This window comes from Corvus kubaryi, unplaced genomic scaffold, assembly GCF_017639235.1.
Source record: "Corvus kubaryi isolate FWS band 111438036 unplaced genomic scaffold, C.kubaryi_AGA036_p1.0 134, whole genome shotgun sequence".
Lineage (NCBI taxonomy): Eukaryota > Metazoa > Chordata > Aves > Passeriformes > Corvidae > Corvus > Corvus kubaryi.
The window spans coordinates 11,639,884-11,653,390 of record NW_024580668.1 but is presented as its reverse complement, the minus strand read 5'-3'; positions in this window follow the sequence as shown (position 1 = coordinate 11,653,390).

The window sequence follows — 13,507 nt, the reverse complement described above, 5'->3', positions numbered from 1 at the left end:
TCCTCACATCAGCAACACAAAGCTGCACAGATGGAGGATTTCAAGGGGAAATTATTTAGATAAGAGATTATCAGGTATACCTCGATGTCAGCTGAGCTTATGGGCTTAATGCAGAATGATGAATCACCCATCCAAACACATATTATTTTCCCTGGAGGCATTGTCCTGTGAAATTTATTTCCCAGTGAAGGGCCTTGTAAATCATTTGTAGCAAATAAACCACAGCATTGCCAACCCTACATGTTCTCAAATCTGGACTGCCCTAAAAGCCATGAGATCTTTCCCTTCTACCAGTTTCAGGAGATGGACCTTTCACTGCTTTCTGACCTTTATTTGTTCACTCGCCCATTTTCCATGCTTCCCTCTCACTCCCCACACCTGCCTGTGTGTTACGTATTCACTTCTCCTGTTCTCGTGCTGCTGGAGGACACGATTTGCCCAAAAGCATCTGCCATCCCAACCCAGGCATGGAATCACTTCCACCACCAGTGCCAGCAAAGAGCTGCTGGTGGGATTTGGAATGCAGGGATTTTCCCTGGTGGGGAACCAGAAGCACAGAAGCACATGCCCTGTGGCAGCTCTCTGCCGCTGGCTTTTCCCAGTCAGCAGTGGATTTGCTGGGGGTTATCCAGGACAGGCTGTGTTGTCTCTTTGGCTAAAGCCATGTTTTGAGGCTCTGTGGGGTGATTTTGGCAATGATTCCACTCCCTGTTCTCCACTCCAGGGAATGGATGTAGAGAAACTCGTGTCCCAAGTATGGCTGAAGGACAGCAGACAGTTTCCTCGCTGGGGGTCTTGTCCATCCTCTGCCTGGGGACAATCCTGACTCACTGATGCTTTCCCACTGCTCCCTCTCACCCCAGCTTGATGCTCTCCTCTCTTTCTGCCTCTTGGAGCTTCATTTGGAGTTGGACATTCATTGAGTTGGACTTGATGATCCTCGTGAGTCCCTTCCAACTCAGGATATTGCGATTCCATGATTTCTGGGCACCCTTCCTTGGTGCCCTTTCAGCCACCACACCAGAGGCACCTTTATTCCTGCCTTGGAGACAACCATGAACCTGATGGCCAGACATCAGCCCGAGCCTCCACCAGTGCCCTCCAGTGCAGCAGATCCTTTGGCCACCTCCATGGCCAGCCCATGATTCTGGGCCATCAACATCCACCTCTCCTCGAAACAAGGCTGGTGGAGGAGACCCTCTCCGGCAACTCTCTCTGGAGCAATGGTTGTGAAAGGAGATGTAACGGGAAATGGCTCACAGCAGGACCAGGGCTCTTTGCAACCAACCTCAAGGCCTGAGGAATTTTCTGAAATACTGAAGATCATGGGTGCTGCAACAGCAAATTTTCACCTTTCAGTGGATATTAGGGGGGAATAATTTGTGCCGAGCAAAGTCTGCAGCAGTTGCTGCCCCATATCTGATCATCTCCTGCGATAGGAGCTCAGCCCTATCTGATCCAGCAGTTATTGAAAACTCAGCTGAGTGTGACTGGGATCATTTTTCAGGGTTTTCATGTTGCTCTTCAACCATGGTGAAAATTAAAGAGCCAACCATGGAACAGGAGAAAGCGCTGTACTTTCACTATGACACTTTCTGGTAATGAGATATTTATTAATGTTCATTTCTTCTGAAAGGAAACAAACCAAACCCAATCCCTTATCTCTCTCTCGGTGTTTAAGTTATGAGTAACACGGGAAGCTTTTAGGCCATGAGACAGCAAATGCATCCTGCTTGGGAGCCTGTGGGTAGGAGATACAGTGATAAAGCCAAGATAGATCAAATCACTCCCATTTACCTAGAGCTTTCTGCAAGTCTTGAAATGATGGAGGGATTGAAAGATGCTTTGTCTTTTTTATGAGAAAAGCAGCTGTGATTTAGCAGTTTAATCACTTTTGTCACAAAGAAATGCAAAACAAAGCCCATCACCACGATAGATATTTTTTCAAAGCTGTGTTTCGTTTCCTCTCAGTAAGGAATGATTTAAAATGCTAATGGTGGGCTGAGATGAACACATAGGAAGCAAAGTCATTGCTCATACAGTGGCCAGGCACAGATCAGCTCTCTGAAGCTGCTGTCCCACCATGATGTTCATGGTCAAACTCTGCTGATTTTGGGCGCTCAGCAGATAGTCACAGGGAGCTGGCTGACCTGAGGGTGATTTAGAATTAGCTGCTTAACGAAGAGCTGCCTTGCAGGGTTTGGCTCACAGGGTTTTGCCCTCGGGTGACTTCTGAATGACCTTGTTGAACGTGCAGCACCGCAGGCCTGGCTGCTGCAGCTCCCCTGCACTCACTCCTGGCACACACGTCCTGAGTTCTGTCAGTCTCAACTCCCTCCCACGCTCCGGACTTGCAAACTCCTCACTGCTCCACGCACAGGTCCTGGGGTGCGAGGAGACGAGTTTCTTAAGAAGAAGTAATTATTTCCTTTGTCATTATGATCATGCTCATGTGATTTATTAGCAGGGATGGAAACTTCACAGAGCTCTGCCAAGGAAGCTGTGGGTCTCAGCAAACCCTGCCGGCACTGCTCCCACCCCAACCACAGCTCCCTTCGCCAGGTGATTTCCCAGCTGCCCAGCCCCAGCTCCCCACAAGAATCACAGAATGGTTTGGGTTGGAAGGAACCTTCCAGACCACCTTGTTCCAATCCCCTGCCATGGGCAGGGACACCTTCCACTAGACCAGGTTGCTCCCATCTCTGTCCAACCTGGCCTTGGACACTTCCAGTGATGGGAAGTGCTTTGGGATCTTTGTCTTATTCCCTCTGCCTCACTGCAGCCCAGCTCACCCAGTACTTGGGAAAGAGCCAAAGTACATGCAGGGGAATCCATTTCCCAGCCTTGGCTGGTGTAGATGGGAGATGCAAAACAACTTGTGACTTCCATATGGCATGCTTGCTAGATGAGATTTCTCCAAAGGTTTGTGGTAGAGCCAGATTTGGGGCATATTATCCCCATAGCAAAATGGCCATCCATTCCCAGCTCCAAAACCTTGCTCTGCCTTCCCAAAGAAAGGACCACTATATCATGATGACTTTGTAATACATCTTACTTGTTCACACCTTAAAAATGGCAGTCAAAGGGTCCAAAGCTCACATGCTGCTGCCAGCCTGGACAAGAGGGGTTATACAAGGTTTGGAATCTTTGTTTCCTCAGGAGCCTTTTTTAAACCCCATTTTTCATTTCCTATTTGCTGGCTTTGATGTATGACTGCATTTCCCAGCGTCGGGCTGTGGCAGTGAAGGAAAAGGTCTTGTTGCGCTGGAGAGCACAAGGGGCGACGGCTTCCCACTGCCAGAGGGCAGGGCAGGATGGGGTATCAGAAAGAAATTCTTCCCTGTGAGGGTGGGGAGGCCCTGGCACAGGGTGCCCACAGAAGTTGTGGCTGCCCCTGGATCCCTGGAAGTGTTCCAGGCCAGGTTGGACGGGGCTTGGAACAAGCTGGGATAGTGGAAAGTGTCCCTGCCCATGGCAGGGGTGGAACTGGACGAGCTTTAAGGTCCCTTTCAACCCAAACCATTTGTGATTCTAAGACTCAAGACAAAGACTGGAAGGGAAAAAGTCTGCATGGAGCTATGGAGAAGCCCTTCTCCTGAGTGAGCAGTAGGGGTTTCCCACCTGGACATTGGCTGAGTAGGTCATCAGCCTCCAAATCACTCAGGTAGAGGCACTGCATGGTTGTTCTTATGGAGAAAGGCCTTTCCACAGGGCCTGCACCAGCATCCCAGCCAGGAGACACATGGGTACAGTGTTCCCACGTCCTACACTGGCTGCACATCCATCCCTGCCCCTCAGGTGGGGAAACACGCAGGCAGGAGCCAGTAAATGAGCATTTACCCTCCTTAGTTATTCAAATGGGGAGTGGTAAGTGGAGACTGGGAGACTCTCACTTCAGAGAGGGGGGATGGCAGTGAGTCTCCCAGGGAATGTGGGGAAACACCATACAAGGAGTATCAGCTCCCAAGTGGGTTTGGAACAGGAGACAGCACGGGTGAGAAGGCAAGAGCCAGCGTGGCTGGGAAGGACAAGTCCTGCTTCTCATGAGAAACTTCAGAAAGCCACGTTTCCACCGCAGCCCAGAGCAGGAGCGTGTTTGTACCCACAGCCAGCCCTGCAGAGCGGGATGACTGCTGCTCACCCGCCTCTGGAGCGCAGACACCTCTGATCTTGGTGGCGGTGCCGGCGTTTCCCGACAGCCCAGCAGTGACAGCAGTTGTGAGATGAGCTGGCCATTCACCTCACAGCACCCGCTGCACCTCTGCTGGCAGCATGGCTGGAGGCCACGGGGTGCTTCTGGGGCAAACTGGGCAGTTCAGGTGACACCAGCAGACCCTAAAAAGCCACAGCTCCAGCCTCTGTGAGGTGATCAGCCTCACAGCACATGGCAAACCTCAGGACGGGCTGCTGCATCTCTCGGCCGGTTCTCCACAGCCACTGCACAGGCCCCACAGCAGCCAGTGCAGGCAGCACGGGCACCCACGTCCATGATGCCCAGATGCCACCCAACCACAGCCAAACTTGCCCCAAATCTCAAGATATGTGGCAGTGCCTGGAGAAGGTACTGATGTACCATGAACTTCCACGGCTTTGGCCAAGCACCAGTGGCTTCCAGGAGTTTTGTTTTGTTTCCTAAACCCAGTGACAGGATCCAAGGGAGTGGCATGAAGCTGTGTGCTTAGGGTGGATATTAGGGAAAGGTTCTTCCCCCAGAGGGTGCTGGGCACTGCCCAGGCTCCCCAGGGAATGGGCACGGCCCCGAGGCTGCCAGAGCTCCAGGAGCGTTTGGACAGCGCTGCCAGGGATGCCCAGGCTGGGGTTGTTGGGGTGTCTGTGCAGGGCCAGGGGTGGGACTGGGTGATCCCTGTGGGTCCCTCCCAGCTCAGGATATTCCGTAACTCTGTGATTCTATCTCAGCCCAGGTGATGCCATTCAGTTAAAGATCTCAGCTGTCACTAAGAAAAATGTTATGTTTCCAACCCAAGTGTAGGAAGGGGAAGTTTGAAAAGATCTTGGACCCTTTAAGTCTCTGAAACAAGGAGGAAAACAGGCAGAGTTTTAAAACCTTGTAATTTTGCAGCCCAAATGCTGATCGCTGTGTCCTGCTGGGCCCTCAAACCTAACACAGGGATTATTTATCATCTGCTGCACGGACAAGTGAGGACCCTTGCAGAGGACAATTTGAGTTTTCCTTGACTGCAGGTTAAAAGATTCCTCCCTAATCTGCAAAAGAAATCTCTCAGAGTGCTTTTCATTTGATTCTCTTTTCTATTTTCAGAGAGCAAGGGGAAGTTCCATAATTTCCAAAAGGTCATATTTTTCCCTTTCAGCTATGAAAGCAGCTCTTTCAGCTGCATACATGTGCAAAAATTCAGAAAATGTGTGTTGGTACAAGGTATTACCCACAAAGACTCATTAGATTAAAACATAGATAAGCATCATCTGAATTTTAACTGCATTTCACTTGATTCACTACATTTTTTGAGTGAATGATACATGAAGATGTTCTCCAAGATGCCTTTAAAACACCCAAGCATGGTCCTGTAAACTTCTAACCCATTTCTACTGTTAACCTTCATTGAGTTTTGTTACACCACAAAAAATAAAAAATCCAAAAAAACCCATCAAAAAACAAACAAAAAACAAGAAAAGGGGAAAGACAGGAAATGAGCCCAACCAACCAGGTCTCAAAATGAGCAAAATTCAACTCAGGCTAGTTGGCAAGAATCCTATCGAGCTTGGTCCCAAAAGTGCAGAGCATTGTTGTGGTAGGGTGGTACCTTGTTATTGTTATTTGCCTGGTGGGGCTCATCCAATTTATGAGAAATCACAACTGAAAAGTTGAGATGCACAAGCCACAGCCCTGAAATGTCTGACACAGACAAACAGAGGTGACACAGGCTAGAATGAGGACTGATGAGGTTACAGCTGATCAGTGATAAATGATATACAAATTAGAAATGCATTTTATCCTCAAAACACTGTAGGAAAGGTCCAAGAGAAGGCTCTGTGCCCCCACTGACCATGGTATCCTCTACCCACTCTGAGCTGCAGATAATGGTGCCACAATTGGTGCCTGGGTGTCCCTTTGTAACACTGCTGGTTTCTTCTTTGCTCCCCATTAAAAAAAAAAAAGGGGTTGGGCTCAGGAGCTGGCTTTGTCCTCTGCTCAGTCATTCCCAGAGTGGACATCATCAACCTTCAGAGCTCAGGAGCTCTCCTGGCACACCGATGTTATCAGAAACCTGTTTTAGCAGAGCTGGGAGGTCACTGCAGGGAGTTTTGCACTGCCAGCCTGTCCTTTTCCCATCTGGGAGCATGTCCTTTTGGAATCCACTGCCACCCTGTCACCTCACTGCCCTGGAGGAGCTCCACAGCTGGAGTGGTGACAAATGCTTCAACATATGCATTTTGTCTGGCATGAAAACAGAGCCAGCACTCACCTTCAAGACTCTCTAGAAGGCTCTAAATAACATTAGCAGAGGAGAAATAAACATCTTCTTCAAGTAAGAGCTCAAGGAGCACTCCAGCCCACTGACATTTGAGGATTCACACAGCAGGAGCAGAACTGCCATGAAAACTGTCCTCTCATGACACGGACGCTATTGGACCACTCGCAGTAATTGTTAATAAAGACACACAGATTTCCTTAAAACTTATTTCCATGTTGGCAGCTGAGTCAGCTGCAGCCCTGTGGTCATTCCTGCACCTGCAGCCAGCAGCAGAATGGGCTTTTCCCTGGGAGGAGAGGAGACCAGAGCATCACAGAACCACACAATCCCAGAATGGGTCAGGTTGGAAGGGACCACAGTGGGCTCATCTGTTCCACCTCCCTGCTCCAGCAGGGCCATCCCAGAGCACAGGGCACAGGATTGTGTCCAGTCAGTTCCTGAATAACTCCAGTGAGGGAGACTCCAGCCCCTCTCTGGGCTCTGCTCAGGGCTGGCCCTGCCCAGGGCAGCAGTTCTGCCTCCTGGGCAGGGCAATTGCCGGGCTCAGGCCCTGCCCGGTGCTCTGGTGCCGCTGCTGGGCCCCGGAGCAGAGCCCGGGCCCTGCCCTGAGCCCTCCCTGCAGCCAGGGACACCCAGGGCTGAGGGCCCCTCTCAGCTGGGGCTCCTCTCGAGGCTGAGCAGCCCCGGCTCCCTCAGCCTGTGCTGGGCACGGAGCTGCTCCAGGCCCTTCCTCAGCTGCGCAGCCTCCACCGGCCCCGCTCCAGGAGCTCCCTGGCCCTGCTGGGCTGAGGAGCCGGAGCTGGGCACGGCACCCCAGAGGTGCCTCACAGGGCTGAGGAGAGGGGCAGAATCACATCCCTTAAGGGCTGAAGCAAAAGCAGCAGCCTTCCCAGGGCCCCAGAAGTACCTGGGGGGGCTGACCAGAGACGGACACAGGCAGCAGCAGAGAGATGTGACATCTCTTCCTGTGCCGGACATGGATGGACATCCGTGATGCTGTCACAGTGGTGGGGTTGTGTCTCACAGCCCTGTCCAGAGGGACAGGAGCTCTCTGGGCACACAGAGCAGGAACTCAGGGAAGCAAAACTGCATTCAAAACAGTTCTGGTTGACAGTGGAGGCAGCAGGTGGTTAGCCACCAAATCCTGCTCTGAAAAGCCACTGCCAGTGAAAACATTCTTGATTTTTATCAATAATCCCAAACTAAAAACTGAAAACTGAAAGTTTTGCTTTTAAAGCAAAGTTGTCATTGTTTCGGTTCTTGACAAAGCACCAAACATTTGCCAGAGAGGTTTCAACACAAATACCTTGACCAGCACTTCATTTTCTAAACCACCAACCATGTTCTGGTTGGAATATCTGTCCAGGCTGCCCCAGAAGTGGCCAGTGTGGGGTTGGTTCTCTCCATTGAAAGCTGTCTTTGTCCATGGCTTCTGCCAGGAAGCAAAAGGGGACATGAAAATGTCCCTGTGGTCCTGCTGGGAGGAGCTGCATAGCTGAGGTCTTAGAGGAGTCTGGATATCGCAGTCCCTGGAGAGAGGGATGTGGAGAGGACAGGAAGGAGGTCCCCTCCATCTCCTTCCACACTGCAGGAGGGGAAGAACAGCTCTGTGGGAATGAGTGTCAGGAAGGACAGGGTCAGGACCCACCCCCTCACCTGCAGAGTGAAGGTTTTAAGGAAATCAGCTTGCTGCTGGAATCCTTCTCATCAAACATGGATGAGACACAGAAAATGCCATTATGTAGATCCCCAGGAAAGGAGGCCAGGACCTCACCAGGAGGGAGTTATTCAGTGTGTGAGTGCAGAAAGGGGGATGTAAGTTTTGAAGGCACTGAGTGCCAGCAGCATGGACAAAAAAAGCAGGTGTTCATTGCAGAAAATCCAGCTGGGAATTCTCTCACAGCCAACCAATGGAGGACAGACAGGTCACAGAGCCTGAGCTGCATTTGGGCTGTATTTCATTGCCCAGATCATCACACCTCTTGCAGGGAGGAGTGAGGTGTGGCCAGCGCATGGATCCCACCCAAATCCTGCCAGAACCAGGCAATGGTGCTCCTCAGGTGGCTCTGGCTCCTGTGCAGAGCTCCTGTGAGCCAGCCCAGCTGAGCAGCCATCCCCATGGGAGACATCACCAAAACCAGCTGGGCTGGGGTTTCCCTCTGCTCTGCCTTCCCACTCCAAACCATCCCCTTCCCAAGCACCATCACTTGGCCGTCACTTCCATTAGTGACCATTTCCAGAGATCAGTTGTGCTGTTTTCATGGAAATTCCTACTTCACAAAGCTGGCAATGGTCAAACATCACGGTAATTTTCACAGAGAACAATGCCTTTCAGGGTTTTCCAGATTATTACCCCAAGCAGGTCGAAACAGCACTCTCAGTGAGGAACTTACTCTTTACCCCGTGCGCTGGTTTAGCAAAAACCAGCATCAAACCTCGACACCCTGTCACTAAATAAATCTGGAGACAGAGGCAGCCATCAGGGTTGTCACTCAAATGCCTCAAGATGTGACACACACTGTGTAGCAGCCCTAATCATGAAATCCTAGGATGGTTTGGGTTGGAACTGACCTTAAAGCTCCTCTTGTTCCAAACCTCTGCCATGGGCAGGGACACCTTCCACTAGTCCAGGTTGCTCCAGCCTGGCCTTGGACACTTCCAGGGATGAGGCAGCCACAGCTTCTCTGGGCAGCCTGTGCCAGTGCTCCAAGTGGTTTTAGGGTATTTTAAAAGGCAAAACCAAGGTGAATGCTGGAGAAGTGCCTCCTCCAGATGTGCTCTGGTGTGGCTCTGTGCTGTTCACACCACACCACAGAACGGTGTCAGATTCTGCCACTCAGGCTCCTGAGTAAACCCCAGCCTGAGCCCAGACTGTCCCAGAGTGGCTGCTGGTGGTGCCCCACTTCCTCCCCTGTCCCTCCTCAAAACCTCAGGACAAAATTCCCTTTTCCCAAATGCCAGGGAAATCTCCCAGCAGCTCCAAACCGCCTCCCCCAGTCCTGCAGCCCAGTGTGGAGTCAGACACTCCTGCACACAGTCCTTGTCTTCAGCAGAGAAACAAACTCACCCCTGCCCTGACCTTTACCTAACAGCAGGAGATCCTTGTTCACTGACAAGTTGCAGTGAATTTGTTTTATGTGACCATAAACTAGGGAATAAAATGTCTCTGCCACCTATGTTTCCAGAGAGCCATGGGAATTTTTTCTCATTGCTTCTCCCCACTTGTAAACTCAGCCCTTCTTATCAAACTCAGCCTTTCTATCCAAACTCAGCCCTTCTTACCACACTCACCGTGCTCATGTGAAAGGTGAGGGATCCTCCCAGACCTAATAACTATTGTGAGCTTCAGAGTCCAAATCCTGGCTGAGCTGGAGCCACTAACCAAAATTCCCAGCCCTTTCCCACTACGTGTAAGGGTAAATAACCCTTCTTGTCTGTTGTTTTTTTTTCTTTACAAGAACAGTAAATGATGCAGAAGAACCCTGTGCAGACACCCCTGACCCTCGTGGTGCAAGGGGCTGACAGCAGACAGACCCTCACCTCTCCTGTGAGGATCTGCTCCTTGGCTGTGGGGACAAAATGAATTTATGTCACAGAAGTTCTGCCTGTCCTCTCTTTGCCTACAGGCACCACTCACCTGAACACCTCCAAATCTGCCTGGCACAAAAATATCAAAGCCACATTCTCCATGGGAAAATCCTCTCTTGGGTAAAGAAAATTAAGCCTCATTCACACAAGTGAGGCAGTTTTGGACTTTATCGATGCCAGGTAATGTGGGTGCCACTAGTCCCCATACTAAAAACCAAGACACGCTGATGCTAACTCAGTTTTATTTTTGCTTTCCCACTTGTCAAGATCCCAGCAGTGAGCCAGACTTGCATAAAACATTCAAACTCTACACAGAGCCTCAGTTCTTTGTGAACACAGTGCAAAAACTTCTGCATGGCCCAGTTTGGAAGAGACCTGGAGCAGGAGCATGGCTTAAAACCACATCACCTAAAGGAAGGCCAGAAACCAGGCAGCCCATCAGTTTTCTGTGTTTTCTGTCCGACTGTATTTTTCTCTTTTATTGTGTTAGTCAGGTGCTAAACAAATAAAATCAATTCTGAACTTATAAAAAGCAATTGGAAATGTCTAGTCTTTTATAGTGAAATCTTGACTGAATCAGCCCACAGATCTTGGAGAAAAATCAATCATCATTTCCATCCTGCTACGTGCGCTACTAAAATTAAGAATTGATGTTCTGCTGCAAAGGGAAATTATTTCAAGAGAACCACCTTAGCACCAGTTTTCAGTGTTCATAAACCTCCTGTTTACAGCTCTTCTCACAGCAGACGAACTCCTACATCCCACCATGAATTATAAATATTAATGAGGGATCCTGATTTACATACCGTTTCCATCTTAATGGGCATCAAAATTGCAAGCAGGGCAACAGCACCACTTATGGTAATAGCAAGCAGTAAACATGTCCCCAGCCCAAAGAGGTCATAAACCTGTGTTAAACACCCCTGTAATTGCAGCCTCTCCCATATCCAAACCAAAGTTCAGATGATTTTGCCAGTAGCCTTTCCATAAAGACAGAAAGCCTGGAGTGGGGCATCTGAAGAAGCACTTCACTCTGATGCAGCCTAAATATTTTAGCAACGTGCTCTGCCCATTTGGAAGCACCACTCCCTGCATCTTCTTTGATTTACTGCAGCCCAGCCTATGTTACTTGTATGATATAATGTACACACCACATTTAATATCCTCCAGAATGTGCCACAGCCACAGTGAAAGCCATCCCTTCCTCCAAATAATCTCCATCCCAGCAGCTCTATTTATTAATGAGCACACAGCTCATTTCCACGCCACCAGCTGGAAGCTGCTGTTTCCCCAGTGCTCAGGGGCTGTGCAGCACCAGCAGCCTGGGCTGTGTGGCACCCTGAGCACAGTGGTGTCCCCTCCAGCTCCCATCTGGCTTCCCACAGACTTTTCTCAGCCCAGCTGTGGTGGGGTTCGTGGTGGCCACAAGAGTCATCTCGCTCCAGTGGGGTTTGTAATCAACCTGTGGCTCTCAGGAGGTGCCTGGGAGGAGGCAGCCCCGTTTGCCCCCAAGATGCACCCACGGGGGGCTAGGCTGCCTAAAGAAGTGGTAAGGAGGGTGATGACCACTGCACCAAGCCCAGTTTTTTTAAAGTTCTTCCCAACCAGCTTTGGTCCAGCTGGCTCTCCCAGCCGTTGGTTTCTTGCCCATCAATCACTGGATTCAGTCCCGCTTACACCACCCTCTGTTCATCCCTTCTTTTGGTCTTTGATTACTGCAATTAATACCTCTGATGTTGCCTCCCCGAGGCCACCTCCTCCGTGGCCTCAGGGGCAGAGCATTCCCACCTTCCCTGATGCCAGGGCAGGGACACTTCTTCTCCCTCTGATGCCAGGAGGGGGACACTGCACGGCTCTGCCTGTGTTTTGTCCTGCTTCTCTTAAATCTGTTTCAAAAAGATTGCAGTCAACTTTGAGAACTGAGTTACTGACTTTGATAGGAAAATTACTGTTCCAGTATACAGTAAGTGGCAGTGCTCTAGAACACTGTTAAATCAGAGTCTGGAAAATGAGCTTTAATAAAAAGCATTCCAGTCACACACTGCGACAGCTTTTAGTGAAATCAGCTCCACCAGTTTGATTCTCCCAGGAACACGGCGAGATACTCCAGCAGCCTTGAGCCATGGGATCAGCAAGCAGACACTTTTATGATAAATGGCCCCAGAAACCCAAATTACAGCTGCAGCAAATGAACAGTACGTTGAAATTACTCGGTGGCTTTTTGTCTGAGCCACCGTGCAGTTACCTGAGTGTACACTGACACCTAGTGGGACACAAGCTGCGAGCAGAGGGTGAACTGGGGTTATTTTATTAAAAAAACATAAACAGCCAGCCCTCCCTGATGCTAAACCTCCTTGTCCATGGTGGGGTGGTTGGAAGTAAATGACCTTTGGGGTCTTTCCCAACGCAAATCATTCTATGAGTCTTTGGCTGCCGTGAGATTATAAAGTGTTGGGTTATTTCTGCCCCTCCCTCTCCTTCAAGCAAAGTGATCCAGTTTTGATTTCTAAATGCTGCACCTCTGCCACCCAAAGGGTTAATTCATCACTTCTCGTTTCTGCTCTCCCTGCTCCGGTCACCCCCTCCTCATCTACGGGCATAGGTGGGAAGAACAGCTGGGATTTGGTGTGGATGAATCCAAGTCTAAAGATGGAGGTGTAGGGAGAGGTCAGCCAATCGCTCTGGTGTTAAAATTCACCATTCTGGTTGAACTGCAGGGTGCCAAAATCAGTGTAACCATGCTGGGACTGCAGGCTTGGGAGTCTTTCCTGGTGGGAGCCACAGCACTGACCACAGAATCACAGACCGGTTTGGGTTGGAAGGGACCTTAAAGCTCCTCTCATCCCACCCCCTGCCATGGGCAGGGACACCTTCCACCATCCCAGGCTGCTCCAAGCCCCGTCCAACCCGGCCTGGACACTCCCAGGGATCCAGGGGCAGCCACAGCTTCTCTGGGAAGTTGCAAATAACCCCAGGGGCCTCAGTCCCCTCCCAGGGAACCAGGCTGCTTTGAGTCCCGGTGTCTTGTCCACCTCTGCTCTGAGACAGGGGAACACACCGGATTTGAAGCCCAGTTCCAGTGCGGGAGGGTGGCACCACTCCAGGACTGCATAGATGGATTCGGGCCCTGGTTTCCAAAGCAGGTGCTGCTGCATCACACAAACCTCACCGGGAGCTGGGTTTGAATTACGAGGAGAAACAGCATGAGGAGGGCTTGTCAGGAGAGATGCTACAGGCCAGCAATCCCCCAATTGCTTCACGAATATTCTGGACAGGATACCGACAGGAACCGCACAGGAGCGGTGCCAGGCACCACGCCCTCGTCCCACATGGGGCAAGCACCTTCCCGGGTGCCAACACCTCATTTTATGGGAATGTCACAGCACTCGTTGTCTTTATTTTGGGGCTTGAGAGCAGCACCTAAAGCGCTGCCCGCTCCGCCACTGCTCTGCCCACTCCGGAGTCTC